The sequence below is a fragment of the Cheilinus undulatus genome, linkage group 21, assembly GCF_018320785.1.
Source record: "Cheilinus undulatus linkage group 21, ASM1832078v1, whole genome shotgun sequence".
In the NCBI taxonomy this organism is placed as follows: domain Eukaryota; kingdom Metazoa; phylum Chordata; class Actinopteri; order Labriformes; family Labridae; genus Cheilinus; species Cheilinus undulatus.
The window spans coordinates 24,874,766-24,895,049 of record NC_054885.1 but is presented as its reverse complement, the minus strand read 5'-3'; positions in this window follow the sequence as shown (position 1 = coordinate 24,895,049).

Genomic DNA, 20,284 nt, shown 5'->3' with positions numbered 1-20,284 from the left:
GGAATTCCTTCCTCATGCACTTCTTCAACATCCCCTCTGTCAATGATCTCTTTCATGTAGGTTGTGTAGTCCCTTTTATATTTCTCATCTCTGGAGAACTTCTGTTGCAAGTGACTGAGACGAGTTTCAGCAAGCTTCTTATTATCAGGTAGGAGTGGCCATTGTTTAAAGGGAAGAGGCATCTCATAATGTCCCAGTTCATTTTTCCTTGTGCCTTTTTTGAGTTTGTCCAGGAAAATGAGATCCTCTTTGAGACAGTCTGATCATCTCCCTTAGTGGCATTGAAGTCTGATTCCAGCACACTTAAAACATCCATTGGCATTACTGATGGGAGCTCCTTTGTTGTAACTCTGTGACAGAAGCTGGTTTCTGTGTCAGTGGTGTTTGGGGCTGCACCACCAACAATGCTCCATCCCAAATCCATAAGGATGGCGTAGGGCTCATTGTCTTTTCCTGCTATTACCTGTTGTGGTGTCAGTGTCCTTGGGCAGTTATACCCAGTGAGGAGACCAATATCACAGCTGAGAAGAGGAGGCATTCTGTCTGCGATTGCTCTTAAATGTGACCATTGCTTTGGTGTTTCATGTGTGGGTATATGATTGCGGTCTCTTGTGTAGGATGGAGGGAGGTCTATGTGAACACGTGAATTGTAGCCTCTCACTCTGAGTCCTAATACTCTGCTACTTTGGACAACCACATTGTCTCCAAGAATGGTGGTAGGTTTCAGCTTCACAGGGTATGTGTCTGCCAGTAAATCATTGCTTACTTCCTTGTCAGTGAAGGTGCTGTCACTCTGGGTATCTAACAGTGCATAGACAAGCTGTTCTTTAGAAGGATTGTTAGCAGAGGAAACCCACACAGGGACTATCATGGAAGTATTACATGACTGACCTTCTCTGATGGTATTTAGTACAGTAGCTGCTGTGGTTTGAACTGTAGTGGGTGAAGCAGTGTTTGGAGTGGGTATGAGTATTTCTCTGCTTTTTTCATCCTTTGTAGTTCTCATCATGTAGACAGCTAGGATGCCTTCCTTTACGTCACATAAATGGCTGTGATGACATTCGTTGGCACTATGGCCTGGTTTCACACAACCGAAACACAGTTTATTGTCCTTTACAAATGTTCAGCGATCATCAAGGGACCTTTCCATGAAGCTTAAGCATGTGGAGAGTTGATGCTTGTCACTTTTGCACCATAAGCAGGGAGGCCTTGATTTCCCATCATTTGCCTTTACTTTTTCACTGTGTGAAGCAGTTTGAGTGCTGAAGACATTAACTTTGTTTCCCTTTATTTCCTTTGTACTTCTTTTGTCATGTGCTTCTTTTGATGAGTGAAGAGCATATAGAGAAGTGACTGGATTACATGCTATTTCTGCCTCCAGTGTGACAAAGTTGGTAAACTCTTCGAAGGAAGGAAACTCTCTTCCTTTCATGAGGGCTATTGTAACATGCCTGTTCCAACGGGAGGCCAATCAGTCAGGAACCTTGTGAATCAGTTTTTGGTTTTCTTCGCAGTAACTTAGGATGTCTAACCCTTTCACATGAGGCATGGCTTGCAGACAGGCGTTTAGGAAGTCAGAGAATGCTCTTAACCCTTCAGCATTTTTGGACTGTATTTTTGGCCACTTAGCCAGATTATCTCTGAAAGCTCTCTGGACCACAAAAGGCTGACTGTAGCATTGATTGAGCTTGTTCCATGCATCTTTGTATGCCTCATCATCATTTCGATAAAAGGAGCCTTGGAGGCACTTGTGAGCAGGACTATTGAGGTAGTACAGTTTATCAGCAGATGAAATACCTTTTCTGTCCACAAGTGACATGAATGATGATCTCCATTCAATGTACTGGATTGGGTCTCCATTAAAGACTGTGGGCATTGGCATTGGGAGGCGGTTTGTGGCAATGCTGTCTCGAATTGCTTGAGCTAAGTATGACATGTCAGTAGGGGGAGCTGGTGCAGCATTGTAAGTGTTTTGGTTCAATGGAGAATTGTCATTTTGCTTTGGGGGCAGTCTCTGGGTATCTTGTCTCATTTCTCTGTCATAGATTTCAAGCCTTGCACAAGCAGTCTGCATGTCTCTGCTTGAAGACGTTCTAACTCACACCTCTGCATATCTATTTCCGTTCTGTGTTGTTCTTCTAAGGTTCTTATTTTTTCCTTTTGCTTTATTTCTTCTTGAATCATTTTGTATTGAGGTTCTTTAGCAGCAAGCTCTGCAGCTGCGTCGGCCCTTCTGGCTGCCATGCTTGATGTCTCTGAGATGTGGCTGACATCTGACTGAGAGGCAGTTTCATATACTGAGTGAGCATAGGCAGGAGCTTGTAATTGATGGAGACGGTACTTTGCTTGGACTGCATCGAATCCTACCTCTGATAAGTGCTCATAAACCACTCTCACAATGTCCGTGGTTATAGCTTCACAAGCATCAACCTTACGTCTCAGCTCATTAGCAGGTGTTGCATATTTTCTTACTTCATTGTAAGCTTTCATGAGGTCATCCTTTGTCTTTTCAATGTTATCTGCTGCAGTAGCTAGTTCTTTTTCAGACATCTTTGTTTAAACTTTCTTTAGTTGTTCTGATAATGACTTTCTACTGTTCATACAGGTGATAAAGTCCCTTTTCCGTTTTACTTTGCTCCTCCTTTTGACATGCTAACATTTTCTCCGTGGGCACAGTAAGACATTCAGAACGATGCAGTAACTTTAGCTCATCATCCTCCATGCTAGCTTGAAGCTTGGCTAACTGCTTTTCTTTACTTTTAATTTCCTCCTTTAATTGCTGTCTTTCTCCTTCTTGATCCTCCTCATCGAGTGAGGCTCTCATTTCTTGTATTTCTGCTTGTTGCATTTCTGTCCGTCTCTTTACTTCATCCATTTTAACTGTACGTTGTCCTTTACCTTGCTTTGTCCGTCGCTGCTACAACCTGCTGCTTTCCATGTGCCATGCTGTCCTTTAGAGCGTGGAGTAGCAGACTAAGGCTGAACTCTTACTTTGGCATCCCTCTTGTGTGAATGACGGTTGACTCTTGTACTGATGATTTTCGTGGTTTATTCAAACTTGAAAGAATCAAACAAGCCGTATTTACAAAAGTTACAAAAGCACAAAAATTCACCGTAAGAGTTTAAAGCCTAGCCTGGTGCTAGGTCTTTGTTTTCTACTGTAGCTCTCTTTGTTTACGTTGCTCCGGCAACTTTGTCTTCATAGTCAAGTTACCTTGTGTTACTTTAGTCACTTCCTTTCTGGTGTTTTAAAAGTAAAAGTCTGCTATTGTTAAACAGGAAGTAATGTTGCCTTACCTTAATTCAGTACAAAACTTAAGCATTTCAAAGGCTATATCTGTAGAAACGCTTAAGGCTCAACATTTACACTTATTTGGTTACTTACATAATGAATACGTGAATGTATAAGCCTTGTAGAGTTGGATGGTGTGCTGTATGGCAATACTGATTGTACTCTTCTGTCAAGTCTCTGGCGTTGTAAACAGGGAGGTCGTCGTCAGGTGTAGGTGTTCCAGGTCTATGTGCGGGTTTACAACCGTAACATGTTGTCGGGAGTGACTGATTTGGTCAAGAGGATCTGGCTGCAGCCCTGGAGCAAACCTCTATGCTTGGGCGTTTGGCTGGAGACCTCTACGGTGGGGCGAAACCTCTTTGCTGGGGCATGACATCATTGCCCAAGCCTAAGCCCAAGCCCCGACCCCTACGCATAGTGGTCTACGCTGGACCGTGCAGTAGCAGAAGCCGACCCCTATGGGTCTACGCTATTAAACCCCAACTGGTTTGGTTTAGGCATTTAAATCAGACTGGTTAGGTTTAGGCATTAAAATCTGACTGGTTAGGTTATGGCATTAAACTTGACTGGTTAGATTTAGGCATTAAAACCCGACTGTTTAGATTTAGGGTCAGCCTGTCGGCAAGCGGATAGAGCTGAAATTTCATTGCGGGTAATATACATCACGCCCCAGCATAGAGGTCCGCCGGCTCAGTCAATATACGTCACGCCCCAGCGGAGAGGTTTCGCCCCAGCATAGAGGTCTCCAACCGAACGCCCCAGCGTAGAGGTTTGCCTGAGGGCTGCAGCCAGATGCCTCTCAATTTGGTAACAAAATCAATACATCTGAGCCCACTGATATGACATTAAACAGAGAGGACTTCACTGAGCTGGAGATCAGCTGTTCTCCAGTGTATTAATTCAAGAATGAAAACAATCAAGAACGGTCAGATACACAGAGAAAGGAGATAACCATGTTTTTGAAACATGTAGACTGAATATTCACATTAAGAGGAATTATGAAAGGAAAAAAAGGTATAGAAGGCTGTTTTAATTTGACTGTTTTCAATATTATTTTAACCCCTTGTACTCCTGTTCTAGCAGACTCACAGCTCTGTCTATCCAAATCTCCTTGTGACTTTAAATTTGTTTTAATTAGTGCTTCTTGGGAAAACTTGATATTTAGTTTGTACTGTTATTGGGATTAATAGTGCTAAGGAAATTACACGTACAGAAGGATGAACATGTACCAGTAAAAACTCTTTTTCTTATTTATCTCCCAATTTAATGTCAAAGTAAGACACCTGGGCACCTGGGTGTGCCTTTCTACTATATCCTGCTCTCAGCATTGCACCTGTACAGACAGCAGATTTTGAGAGGCTATTTTCTGCACTCAGGATTGTAAAATATGATTGAGAACACTATCACAATTCATGTCTACACCAGAATATTGCAAAGTTTATAATGCATGAACTTTTTTTTAAAGATAAAAACATCCCTGCGTAACAGACTTATGGTGGTTAAGCTGCCATGTAACCCAACTAAAATGTTAAATGAAGCACATAAAAATAAATGAATATGCTTTAAAATAATACTTGTCCTTTTTTTAATTCATGTAATTACAACTCCTAAAATAGACCACTAGTAAAACACTTGTTTGAGCCAGTTGAAGGCATGGTACATGTGCACCTGTGAGCCCACGATCAGGTACCACCACCTCATTTTAAGTCAGGAAAAACCCTGTTTTAAAATAGTTCTTTCAGTTGATTTAAAAAATAAATTTAATAATAGGGTTTGTAATTTAATAGTAATAGTAACAAAACATTTAGAAAGGACATGCTTCTGAATGAGTCAGAACTTTCTGCTTGAGTTTGAAACAGGAGCAGTGCAGACCAAGGACAGTTTTGTCCACTTTCTAGTCAGTCTAGGATCATGTTAATCTGTGGAATATGGATTAATCCATGAATTTATTTTAAGAATTAAAAGCACAGAGAATTTGTACATGTGTGCTTTAAGAGCCTGATACCCCAGCTGCTCATATCCTCAGTGCTGCATGGCTTGTCTGAGCTGTCACTGGTTGAATCCAGGTATGGACTTGTGCCACAAGGTTCACCTGTTTCATCCACCCATTGTAGCCACAAGTCATGTCTAACACTCAGATGCCCCAGTATTTCCTAGACTTCCTGTGGATGATTGCAAATTTCCCACTGCTGTACACTTCATTTCCCAACTACAACCACTTACTGTTTTTTGGAGAGCCTGACTGTCACTCTAGAGACTGCAGCTATGACCGAGGACACAAGAGCAGTCTAATTGCCAGTTATGGAGAGAAATGCACCAGCCCAAAGTAACAGCCAGCAGGTTCTATGAAGTTTGCCATGCACGGGGGGAGTCCTCTGGTCAGGCACTGGCAGCACGAATACTGAAGGGAGACAGACAGACTGGTGCAATTAAAAGGGGCCTTGAGCGTGAACCCCAAGTGCTAGAATGCTACTCAAAACTATTCAATGTAAATGTCTCACCGTGTGGCTTTGTCATTCATTCTTACGCTCCTCATCTTGGAGCTAGGCCCGCTGCAAAAGTGTTTGACCCAAATGCAAGTCCTACTTTTGGGCTTGCTGAAGATAAATGCTCAGACATCTGTAACATCTCTGAGCTAGGGCATGTAAAACCTGTGAATGGTCTACCAGTGGCCTACTACTGGCAGGTTCAAGGTCAGCTAGCAGTGACTGGACTGAGCTGGTGCGATTTCATCACTGACACTGAAGAGGATATTACAGTTGAGAAAGTGTGGAGATCAGAGATGAAAGAGAGGCTACACCTCTACTATTTTGGCACCTTCATGGATGTGTATCTCCAAAAAGCTAAATGGTAAGGTCTGAGCAGAGTGCAGACATAATCATGTGACTACAGGGATGAATGATATTAGTTGGGGTGGAAAGTAACTTTTTATGTTTACTCAAATTACTGTAATTGAGTAGCCTATTGTATACTTGTACTTTTCAAAATCACTTCTTTTACTTGAGTACAGGGAAGTTTTAAGGGAGGTGTACTTCACTATTTTTTTAAAAAGCATCAACTAATGAGTTAAGAAAATAACAATAAAAGCCAAAAGAAGGAGGGTCTAGCTTTCTGTCAGCAAGAAAACGACCAGAAGTTTGACTTTCATAGCAAATTACGGTAAGTAGTGAGAGAATGACTCCATTTTTTGTCCTAAGACAACTGCTACATTTGACTTTAGATTGTCACCTAATAAAAAACAACCTGGTTTTCACTGCCTTGCCAAAAAAAAAAGTCGCCACCTGGATTTAACTAAGCAAATAGGTACGAGCCTCCTATTGGATAATTACTGCATGAGCGATTATCTTTCAGCTGGCAACAAGTTTTTTAACCCCAGCTGATACAATGAGTAACTTCTCATTTCTTAAACAATAGATATTTTCTTCCCTAATGGCACGGGCATATTCCAAGATGACAACGCCAGGATTCATCGGAACCAAATTGTGAAAGAGTGGTTCAGGGAGCATGAGACATCATTTTCACACATGGATTGGCCACCACAGAGTCCAGACCTTAACCCCATTGAGAATCTTTGGGATGTGCTGGAGAAGCCTTTGCATAGTGGTCAGACTCTCCCATCATCAATATTAAAATTAATGCAACACTGGATGGAAATAAATCTTGTGACATTGCAGAAGCTTATTGAAACAATGCCACAGTGAATGCGTGCTGTAATCAAAGCTAAAGGCGGGCCAACAAAATTTTAGAGTGTGTGACCTTTTTTTGGTGGTGACTTTTTTTGGCCAGGCAGTGTAGATTCGTATTCTCTTGTAGTTATTTCATAGAAAGAAAATATCATATTTTATTGTATAACCTCCTCATGTATCAAAAGTAGCTACTAAGTTATTTGAGTACATTTCATAGGACTTTTTAATTTTACTCAAGTAGATTTATAGATTGCTACTTTTTTTCTACTCAGGTAAATTTTATCCAAAGTAACTACTTTTACTTGAGTACAATAGTCTAGTAATTTTTCTACCAGAAATAATAATGTGCTTTACTGTTTTTTCAGTTTTTTTTTTTTTTTTTTTTGTAAATCAGTAAATTTGAAAATTCATGGATAGCAATAATAAATACATTTTTATAAATACATTAAGAATATCATTTTGTTTAAAGAGCTTCTACATATTGTTGTATTAACCATTGCAGAAACATAAAAAATGATTTTGGTAATTACCACTGCTGTTAATTTAGGGCAGCTGTGGCATAAACCTTACTTTGGGTGGTGGTCTAATAAATTTGCTATGCACTGTACAAACACATATAAAAACCACATTTACAAAAATTCTTTTACTATGGCTCATTGTAGAGTTTATGTATTTCTTCAGAATTACAAAGAACACAATTACAACAGATGTGAAAAAATTCACCATATAAATTACACAATGAGCATCAAGCTTACTGTAGGTGTATCATCCCATTCTATTTTTATACCAATAAACTCTTCATATTTACACAATTTGTGTATCTCAAGGCAGTGATACAAGAAGTACAAAAGAACTTGACAATATAAAACCAGCACAGAAACATCAGATGTATGTATATGTAGTATCATTAGTAAAAAAAATAATCATGCACAATCTTATAATTTTAAAAAGATTTTATATACTAGTATTTAAATGAAGTGTTTATCACTTACAAGTACATATTCTTATTTAAGTTATACTGTATGTGTAGCATAGTTCATAGACATGAAACACAATATGAATGAACTATTATACTTATAAAGTTGCAAATATTTGATCTTTTTTGTTTTTAAGTCAGTGTGATGGAATTTTAATTCTGGGAAAATTTGATGGTTCAGCATTTGATGAAATGTCCTGTTTTGTCCTATACTCAAAGATATTTTGTTTCTTGTATGCTACAGTACTATATTAAACAGGTATGTGGCCTCTCAAATCAAGTGGTCCCTCAAAGTTGGTCATCAGGCAGCAGTTGGTCCCCAGCTGGTTGACTGTTCCAGACAGAGTCAGAGGAATGGTAGTGTCCCAGATGTGATACTCTGTAGGCCAACAAAGGGTCAAATCTGACAAAACAATAATGGTTAAGGCTAGCTTGTTTCAAGCCATTAGGGAAGCTACAATGGAGCCAAACAAATGTGCATCCTCTTTAACATGCTGCATGCTGTACAGAGATATCACGTTTCAAACTTTTACCAAATAAAATGCCATTTTACCAATGTAAAAATCTATTAAATTTGACAAATACAACGAATGCATTTTAAATGGTTTATTTTGTTTTCAATAAAATAAGACTGGTGTGACAGAACTTAATCACACAGAAAAAGAGTGCTGACATAGCATTCAGGATATAATCAGTGCTAAGTGGTGCAACAACAGATGAACTTCTGAAGACACTGTACAGTTATTTTAACTCATCTAATGTGAGTGTGTGTGTGTGTCTGTGTAGTGAGTGAATGTATATGTATAGGTGTGTGAGTGGATATATAGGGTTTGTGTGTGTTTGTAAGTGAACATGTTTGACTGGTCAACATTAGGTTTAAGGTGTTATAACCAGTTCTTAACCTCAAGTTATGTGTTATGTATTAAGTTATAAGACCTTAAGTTATGTGAACACAATGACTGCCTCCTAGTGAATAAACAAACAAAAAAAAGAGCTGATGAATCACGGGTGTCTGTTTGGGTATTTATATTTAATATTTTGACATTAACTGTAGTTCTGTGACTCTGTTAACTTAAAGTTATGCTTTCTATTTTTTTTTTCCAATAATTATTATTGCTTTTAGCTAAAGGGGGGAGGGTCCCCATTATAGCTGCACGGTATACCGACACTAGAAAAGTAGCACGATACCACACCGTTAAAAAAACAAACGATACCATGTGTTTTCAGTATCGACACTTTCTGACTGACAGTGTTTTAATCAGAGTGGCTAAAGGCTGCACAGTGTGTGTCTGGTCTGCAGCCACAGCGCGCTCTGGCTCCTCTCTCTCTCTATAGTGGGTGGAGCCTTAGCTCGCTCCCAGTGTGTTTATGAAGTTAGTTATGCTTTAGACGGATAGACATGGCTGAGAGAAGTGCTGCCCCGGACCGCCGGACAAACGTCTTTGGTTATGCAGCAGCGGCTTTTCAAAAACAATACAATGTACTTTGGTTTTCTAAACGTATTTTCACGGTTGCCTTCTCTACGCGCGAGGCGTTTCCACATCCTCCATCAGCCGCCGCATGTTTCAAAATATGCGATCGCCGCTTTATCTGCAAAAATTGCTTTATTTCTTGAATTGTACAATCGCATAATGGCGTTCTTCTGGAGAGACTTAATCTATATCATTAGTAGATGAGCTGAGAAGAGCACACGCAGTCCCCAGCTACAGAGCTGCATGGAATCATGATGTAGTTTAATAAGGTGACACCTGGTTATGAATGTAACAGTTGTAAATATGACGTTAACTATGAAATAAACCACCTGAAGTCAAGTACACTTTACTTTTAAAAAAATTCTTATTTATCATATTAAGAATGTGTCAATTCAATTCAGTGTATAAACAGCATAGGCTAAACAATGGGGTCACAGAGCATGAAAATAAATAAATGCTGACGTTAACTGTAAATCTGGCAGGATAATGAACCTGCTCACTACAGCACTAGAGTGCATTAAAGAAGCTGTCACACCAATGACTCAATACACCTCTGTGTGCTCTACTCACCACATTTTCTAGTTTTCTATTTAGTCAAATTACACTTAAAAATCATACATGAGCACAGGGCAGGCTCTCTCTAAAGTTGTTGAATCTACATATGAAACCTAAATATTAAATTGCAATAATTTATCCATCTCCACCCACCTGACAAACAAATAGATGCCATCAAAATCAACTTCATAAATGTATTTATTTTATTGAGAGAACACTGGCATGTTAAACATTGAAAATATTATTTTAAGTTAATTAAAAAAAAAAAAAAAAAACTAAAAATATTAAGTTCCATGTTCTGTCATCAATTATTCCATCAGTTTTATGAAGTTTTAAGTTTTGCCAAGGTATCATTTCAGTATTGATATCGAGATACTTTAGGCAGGTATCATATCGAGGCCATAATTTTGTAATCGTGACAACACTAGTCCCCATATTGGTCTTTGCCCTGGGCCTCCAAATGGCTAAAACCGGCCCTGCCTCACACCTGCAGCTCCCCTTCACAAATCGTTCTGCCCTGCCAGTTTGTTGCTTTCATTTTTCTGTTTCTGCCCTTATGACAGTATTTATTATTATTTAAGATCAAATAAAACACCCACGTTTGGACAACTTTTACACAATTTTACATGATTTCAGGGAGAGCATTGGCAGGAAGTGACTGAAGAAATGTGTTAAAATGAGGGCATTAGAAGCTTCACTTTGAACACAAGACAGCACACCTCTATGAATTAACTTAATGAAGACACGCGCCACCAGCGGACTTCCTCTGCGCTCTTTTACGCATATTCCTCCGTCCAGCGTGCATCAAACGGTAATAATATACAAGTTTTAATTTAAATTTGGAAGTTTAAGTCAGTCTTATTTGTGTAGACTTATAATTATAGAGGATTTCGGGAGGATTTTTAAAGTAAGCCGCAAGAGCCGCAACTGGTCACTAAAGAGCCACATGGGGCTCGAGAGCCGCGGTTTGAGTATCACTGCGTTAGTTGAATACTTTGAATGGGGGCACATTTTACTCAACACACTCACTGAAAATCCCAAGTATTTTCAGGTCGTTGGACTAAAGTCCGAGTCAAGTCTCGAGTTATTGATGTCAAAGTCCAAGTCGAGTAGCAAGTCTTTGATGATATTGTCAAGTCGCTTACAGAGCTCACTCATGCGCCAGAGTAGCTCAGTATGGATAGTAGTTCAGTATGGATAAAGACTTCACTAATGTTTTATCTATTGCTTTTGTTTTTTTCAAAGCCTGTACAGGTACCCACTGCTTCAATCCACAGCTCTGATCCTGTACAGGTACCCAACAGCTCAGCCACCATCCTAATCAAGGACTAACATCCGCTGCTGCAACAGGAAGTATGAGCACCCTAGTACACACATTCGCTAGACCTTCTTTTCCTCTATCTAAATTAACATGAAACAAAAAGAAAAGAGCAGAATAGAAGAGAGGTGATCCAGTTTATGATGACAGTGATGAATGATATAATGATGATTTTTGCTTTCCTGCTTTCCTGTTTCTGTTGAGACTTTTTACAGAATGGGCGGGGGGAGGGGATACTGCCGGAAAGGCGGACACATTGCTCATGGGAAAGGCAGACACATTGCTCAGTTTCCAGAGGGTGGACTTAAGGGTGGCAGCTGGGTAGGGTTAGGAGGTCGGGAAGGTGTGGGCATTGTGGACGTGGAGGCACGTCAGCTTGACTAACAGCTCCAAGATCAGATCATGCACACACACCTGATGACTATGACTCCCACACAGTCACTGTCCTTGACTTGATGAGTTCCATGAAACATGTGACCTTGACCTACATGAAGAAGTGCTGATTTGATGTTAAGTGCAGAAGGACAAAAAAAAAAACCCTCATCACTGTCAATTTGTGTGGCCAAGAGGCAGAATTCCTTTGTGATTTGGGGCATGCAGAATTGGGTTGAAGTCAGGACTCTGTGCACATCAGTCAAGTTTACAGTGTGTGTCCTGTTTCTTCTCTGCCTCAGGAATGTCTCATATTCCCAGTCCCATTTCTGACAGGCTGATGTGACCACATTGACTCAAGAAACAAGAAAACATTAGCATTAGCCATGTGCCTAATACTAGCCTCGTGGGTAAATCCACTACTGAAGCCCGCTCTCCTTTTCAGCATGCCTTCTGTTCCATCACAACCAGATTGATCCAGACCAAGCTCTGCTTCCTGTAGTTTCTCTGTAGGGTCTCCAAAACCACAGGATCTTTTTGACACTACACATCCTTTTTATAAAACAGCCATCCACCCACCCATTATCTGTGGCGTTTGTCCCATAGGGTCGTTGGGGCCAGAGCCGATCCTAGCTGCCAACCAAAACCAACCAACCAAAAGATCTCAAGTAAATGGAGACCTCTGCACCCCACTGGAGCCAGAACCTTGTGGGGGGGGTGCGTCTGGTGGCCTGGCTTCTCTCCATAGTGCCTGGTCGGGTTCAACCTGAAGGAATTACTTGGAGCCGCCCCGTTGTGGACCTACCACCTGCAGGGAGAGGCATGGTGGCTGGGTGCAGTGTATACCAGTGGCAGGGAAAGGCGTCAATCTTGTTGTGCCAACCCCCAGAGGCACAGACTGACCATTGGCACATGGTGATGTTACCTCTCTGGTGGGGAAGGATCAGGAGGTGGAGCAATACCTACTAGATATAGTTGGGCTCATCTCCACCACAGCTCTGGTTCTGGATCCCATCTCCTGGAGATGGGCTGGACTCTCTCCTTTTCCAAAGTTGTCCAGGGTGAGATGTGGCAGGCGGGTGTGAGATACTCAAGAGCCCCTGGCTAAGGGCTGCTTTGTTGGAGTTTGCTGATAGTGGCACAGAAAGTCTCCTACTGTGGTTTTTGCTTATGCACACAACAGCAGTTCAGAGTATGTGGCCTTTTTGGAGTCTCTGGGTGGGGTCCTGGAGAGCGTCCCACTGGGGACTCCATAGTTCTCCCAGGAGACTTCAACGCTCATGTGGGCAATGATGGAAAAACCTGGAAGGGCATGATTGGGAGGAACAGCATGCCAAATCTGAACCCGAGTGGTGCTTTGTTATTGGACTTCTGTGCTAGTCATGGACTGTCCATAACAAACACAATGTGCAGACATAGGGATGCTCATAAGTGTACCTGGTACCAGAGCACACTAGGCCAAAGATCGGTGATCGACTTCATTGTCATGTCATCAGATCTGCGGCTGTATGTTTTGGACACTCAGGTAAAGAGAGGAGCTGAGCTGTCAACTGATCACCACCCAGTGGTGAGTATGACAAGATGGCGAAGGAAGCTGCCAGATAGAGCTGGTAAACCTAAACGGGTAGTTTAGGTGAACTGGGAACGTCTGGCAGAGGTTTCTGTCCATAAGGTCTTCAACGCCCACCTCTGGAAGAAGTTCTTGTGCATCCCAGGGGAGGCTAGGGACATGGAGTGGTCCAACCTGAGACGGTAGAAATATATATGTTTTAACATGTAAAAAATGAAATAAAATCTAGAGATTAAATGTAGAGCTAGCAAAATATATTCCATATAACTGCTTGAATTAATAAAAATCAAGTCAACAAAACATCTTTTTCAGTGCACTTGGTAAGAGGCTGAAGCAGCCGCCAGTCAGTCACTGGGCTGACATATAGAGACGAACACCAAGGGACATTCACTTGACTACTAAGAGTCACCAATCAGCCTAACAAGCATGTCTATGTTCTTTGGGAGGAGGCTACCCATAGAAAATAGATGTGCATAAAGAGAGCAAACTCCAAGGCCCTATGCTGACCTGGACTTGAACCAGGAACCTTCTTGTGCAGCAATAGAAGGCATCATGGCATTACTGTGCATCCCTCAAATACATGAACCTTTTAACTTCTGAATGTTGTTACAATTTGAACTGGAGTGGGAATGAAACAATGGAGACATGGGCTAAGTGGATTTTGCAGGTAAGAGAGCTGCAGAGAATACTGGAAAAAAATTAACTTTGAGCATGCAGGTTGGTTTTCCACATGTGTAACCTATGACTGATGCATGACCAGAAGCCTGTACAACGAAGCTGGATGAACAAACCTAGGATATCTCTTCACTAGCTGGATTGACTTATCAAGACATTGCAATCCAGATCAGCTGTTACAATGAAGCTGGTTATCAACTCGGTAACTGCGCACTCACATAAAAGGGGTGGTGTTTGCAGCATCTGACCAATCGCAAACAAGGAGAAACCCCGCAGAGCAGCGTATTTCTCAATGGAGGAACAGACAATCATTCTTAGAAAATATGAGGGATTTAAATCAATCATCCAGGCCAGAAGCAACACTGTCGCCGCAGCAAAAGCCAGGAAGGAATGCTGGCAGAAAATTGCTGACTCTATTTATGCGTTTAGTTTGTCAGATTATACAATATTAATTCATAGGACAATATAAATGGACAGCACTCTGATCACTCAGTTTCACTTTATTACAGCACAGATGTTTAGGGCAGAGCTTCCTCGGTGAATTTTATGTTGTAATATTAATTCCTAATCATGATGGCATGAGTAGTTGTGCGTTCCATTAATCCATGTTTCTGCAGTTATGCCATGTGTGACTATTATTATTAACCCCGTTATTTTAGATGCAACCCTGGTGGAGTAAAAAGGACTTGGGAACAAATGAAGATCAAAGATAAAAAGGAATGGCCTTGATTAGTACCACAAAATACAGTTTATGAACATGATTAAAATATAAATGTACAGTTGTCATACCCTGCTCAAGTTTCTGCAACAGTGTAGACTCCCTGAAGATCTGGGATTCACGAACGGACCCTGGCCACTTAGCCATAAGGCTGGTGGCCATCATTTGATGGTCACTTGTCATCTCCAGAAGCATTTTTGGCGTGCACATTAGTCAATGTGCACTTGAAAAGACTTGAATAAAGTTCGACTGTGACAACAGTGTTGTGTGGGCCTCTTTGTATATGTGGAATGTTTAATTATGATTTATAATGATTATGATATGAATTATGGAAATTGAGACAAGACATATTGATAATGAACTAACTGAATGTTAGATGTTTGTGCATAGAAAATTTTTCTGTATTATGTGAACTACCTGAATGTTGAGGCTGTGAAAGTTTTATCTATTCACGTAGTCTGCTTCATTTTCCCCCAGACTTCCACAGATGAGGATGTGGGTACAATCTATGGCGCCGATTACTCTAGGGAACCCTGTGAAAGGGACATGCTGCACTCAGTATACAGCTCAGTAAGCCTACTTCATAAGGTGTACATTATTTGTATTTTACATAGCCTATATTATCTTACCTGCTATCGCACAAAGCCTAACCTTGCAAAGCAGATGGATATGCCCCTTTCCTGGTTTCTCACTGGTGAATCCATTTTGCAAAGCTCCCGTCTGAACCGTTTAAGCCCTGTTAGAAAGTGACAGGACCAATCAGCGACAAGGGGCAGTGCTTTCAGGCACAGCAGAGTCATGACGTAAACAAGCAGCAGCAAGGGGGGGTACAATTATGGCGAAAGAGCTTAGCGTGGACGCTGCTAAAGCGTAAGTTTTATCAGAACTTGACAACAATTCTTTGTTAAAAAGAAAAAAAAAGAATAGCAGTAAGTTGTTTTCTTTTCAAAAATGACAAAAGTCGAGTACTTACATGTCTATAGTTGCCATGTTTCGCGTTATTCCCTGTAGCTGCGCACGCACAGCTCGATAGCGCCTACGTCACGTTTTGTTGCTCTTATTGGCCCGTAGAGATGTGACAGAACGTTCATCAAATCACACTCTAAGTTTTTTTCAAAGCCTCTGCCTTTTCTTAAACGTTTCCTATTGAAGTTTTCCCAAATGGATGTGTGAAACAAATCCATCTGGCGTGTCAGGTTACATAAAACCCCTCTTTGATTGCAGGTTGTCGGGGAAACCACAAATACATTAAGTAGCTCAGTCAGGGCCCTCGCCACTTTGTGTGTAGTAGTGCAGCATGTGTTCTTGCTGAGGTTCTCAGCGTCACCAACAGCGTACCTATGAATGAATGAATGAATGAATGAATTTTGTGTCTTCTCTTACGACCCATCCCACGTGGGATTATAAGACACCATAGGCATATTTATAAGAAGTCTAAATGAGTACAACCACTAATGTTTTAAAATTTGCTTGATTAATCAACCTTCCTGTGGCAAAAAACCTCTGTACAATGCACAAAGTCTGTGGTATGGTGGAGCCCGACTGCGATGCGTTACATTTCCAATGTATGGCTCCATCAGTGGACAAATGTAGCGCAGTCCATCAGATGAAAATCTATGTCTTTTCTTTAGGATGTCACCGGGTAAATCGAAAGGATTGCATTCATCCCTAAATATTCTTTCTTTCCTAAGCGCTCTTCTCACTATCCTTGCACCAACGTCTACAGGATCTTCTGGGTAGGCCATTTTCCAAGAGAACTGATTGGTCAGGAGGCAGTGCTTTTATACTTGCTGATCTCATATCCAGAACATAACCTGCTCCGGAGCAGGTTAACCATTCAGCATAAGTTACTGCAGTGATTTATCCCAGTAAGAAATGAACCAGTGTCGTCGTACAGAAAATCCAGGGTTAATCCTTAAGTTACCTCGATACGAGAAAATCCAGCTCCATCATACAGGCCTCAGAACAGTTTCATTGTGTCTTATTGTTTTTCTATATTTTGTGTTCACCAGTAGATTTCTTGCCACTCATTTGTTGATATTAAGGATATACCTGGATTCACGTACTGCACTCATACAAAGGCAAAATTATTATGGTGTCAGACTCCGTGCCTTTGCCAGTCAAGTCCATGTCATTCTTGCCACATGACTCTCCACCCCTCCTGTATGACCAGGGGAGGAATGGTGGAAACTGAGGGAGGATTTGGCACAGCTGACCACATGGAATAAACAAGGTAAATGATGAACTCTATGAAGAAATGACAATAATCTACAAAAATGCATGGCTAACTGAGCTGTGGTGCTGATACAAATCTGATTGAAAAACTCAATTGACAGTACTGTCCTGAATTTGCTTGTAACTTTAACTAGATCTGACACCAGGTCTGTTTAATGAAGGAACACTTATTGAAGTTTTTAATGCATGCTCAAATGTTATATGTCACTGAGCAGAGGCCCATTACAGAGAGTAGGGTAAACAAAAAATAATCGGCTGAAGCTGGCAATTACATTATCTTAACGGATGATTTCCAAATCTCTCTCATGACAATGTTTTATTCTTGATGTCCACTGTTTGTGTGCTTTAAAGTTTTGTAATAAGAAAAAATAGCATGTTTCTTTGGAACAAGAATGGTTCTGATAAAACATGTCTATATACTGTCAGTCAATAATATGAAACATTATTTGAAAGCAAAAGCCTAAATATAGCCTATAGCCATTATATATAAAAGCTTCCAAATAAAACATCTAACCATGGACTCAAATTAAAACTTCACTCACGTAATGTATTGTTTCAACCTTGTAAATTTACCACTTTAATCTAAGACTAAGACTTAATTCCTATAGATTTATTACTTTTATCTTTCACTGATACAACTTTATGTCAAAATGTTTATTTTGTTAAGTGGCCCCAATACTCTCTCCTTTGCTCTCCTTTATTTGTATTCAACATTTATTTAACCAGGAGAAAAAAAACTCATTGAGATTAAAAATCTTGTTTTCAAGAGTGTCCTGGCCAAGATAGGCAGCAGCACAGTCAGAGTTACAGACAAATAACAAGTAGTCATACAAATAAAATGTTAAGACCAGTGTAGTGATATAAAGTGAAAACAAATAAATATATTCAATAAACCTCAAATAATAACAGGGCACTACTGGATTGGTTATTTAATAATAATAATAATAAAAATTGTAATTATTAATTAATTTAAAAAATGAAATTAATTAAATTATTAATTATGACTCAATCTTATATCTCAAGTTATGAGTCCTTGTGACAGTGACTCTACTTCCCACCTTAATAATGATTTCTGTACAACTGACGTTTGATGGAGAGTGGATGATTTGAGAATAAAGAAATAGACAATTAACGGTGTAGAATTTGGAATGTTAATGTGGAAAAAAAATTAGATCTGAATTAATTAATTAATTAATTTTATTAATGGAATTGTTGGAGACACTGTCAACCCTGATGAGCTGGGTCAGAATCCTACTGTTTGCTGTGAGCTGTCTGGGGAGGTCCTGAAGGCTACCATTGGTCCCAGATGCATTTGTCTTTGATCGGTTGGTTCTGGTTGATTCTGCAACAGCGCCAAAGTGGATCTCTCAGATAAGACAGTCTGACGAACATGGCAAGATGTATCCTTTCCACGGATTCTGATGGACTTGTCTCGTTCCAAAAAATCAGTTCTTAATTTGTTTAACTAATATCAAAATTAATGTCTCAGGATGGTCGACATCACTTTGATTATTGGATCACAGTGATGAAGTCTGGGCGTACGAGGAAAAGAAAAAAAACTCTGCTGTAAAAACAAGCGCAAAGTCTATAAAAGATTAAAGAATTTGTGCTGGATCAAAATAAAGTTTCAGAGTCTCAAGGACTTTGCTCAACTTGAGGAACACAGAAAAAGAAAAACATGTTCCTTGAAGAAGACTTAAAAAAAAGTTATTTAGATAACAAAGAAAGATGAATGAAAGACAAAGAAACTTGAAGAAAACTAAACTCTAGATGACTGCAGGAGAAAAGAAAGAACTGTAACTGAAAAACATGTTCTGATACACACTCCCAGGCAAAACAAAAAGTGTACTTCAGCATACTAAATTTAAGTACACTTAGTATACTTTACATGCACGTAATTAGTGTACTTAAAGTGTGTTATTTTCAAGTACTAAAAATTTACTTGGTATACTAATGATATATCATTAGTGCTACTTAAGACATACTAAAATACAACTTACTGTACTTTTCTGTACTGTTTTGAGACACCATTAAGATCAACTTAAATATACTTAAGTACAACTTTCTCTACTAATAGTGTACTTATTTAAAATGTTCTTTAATTCAACTTAAAGTATACTTTACTCCATTTTTCAGATTACTGTTAATAAATGTATAATATACTGGAAATGTATGTCCAATTTAATCAGAATGTGTTGCCATTACATTTTAAATATGTTCACAAAAGTTAAATAAAATTTTAAAAGTTGTATTATAGTTCGTCTTAATGGTGTCTCAAAATAGTACAGTTAAGTTTACTAAGTAGTATTTTAGTATATCTTAAGTAAAATTAATGATGTATCATTAGTATACTAAGTACATTGTTACCACATCAAAAATAGCACACTGTGAGTACACTAATTATGTGCGCAGGACGTATACTAGATGTACTTCATTAAAATACACTTCAATATTACCCAGAAAGTAAAGTTTTTTTATAAATAATTTGAATTTTGAAGGACTTTCAAGTAAACATAAAAAATGATTACAACATACCTGAACTAGAAAAAAAAAGTTGGAAAAAGTTTATTTTTAACATGCACACATCATTACAGGAAAAATGTGCATAGATACAGAACATTTAAGTGCAACGTCAAGATGTACAGTTCAGTGTTGGTACATCTAAACAACATTTTTAAACAGTTTCTCTTCATTGTAACATTTTTATTCAACTTTGGATCATTTGACCCCAAACAATTCTTTTAACTAATACTCTAAGGAGATGTGCCAGCACTGCCCTGCTAACTGTGCACCAGAGAGTAGATAGTGAATTGTGTCTTAAATTTAATGTGTAAACCTAATAATGACAGTGATGAACATGATATTCACTTTTGAAATTTTCATACCAGAACATTTGGAGTTTCAACAAATTGTATCAAATTTATGTCCACCAAAAAACAAACATACAAAAGTACAATCACTTACTGTTGTTACTGCTTACTATTTCTTTTTGGACACAAAATTCTTATTGCTACATTTTCTCTGAATCCCTGCTCTCACATCAGACACATTTGTTCCTGGAAATTCAGCAATGACTGTAACTGAATAAAAATAGAAAAGAACAAATAAAATGGTATTACAAATCATGCTTATCCAGAGTTATCATGTTAGCGAGAAGGGGGCGTACATAAATGAGGACAACCTGAAACATGTTGCTTCTTGCTATGGCCAAGGCAGTGGTGGAGGCATAAAAACAAAGTGATAATGAGGAAAAATAGATTTAACTGATACTTACCAACAAGGACACTCAGCTTTTCTGGAAGTAGCTGCTCTTTCGCTGTTCCAGTAAGCGCTGATTTTCCTGTTAGAGTTGAGGATGCCAACACATCCTGCCCAAAGATGGGCACAGTTAATTCCTGTGTGAACACGGACATTC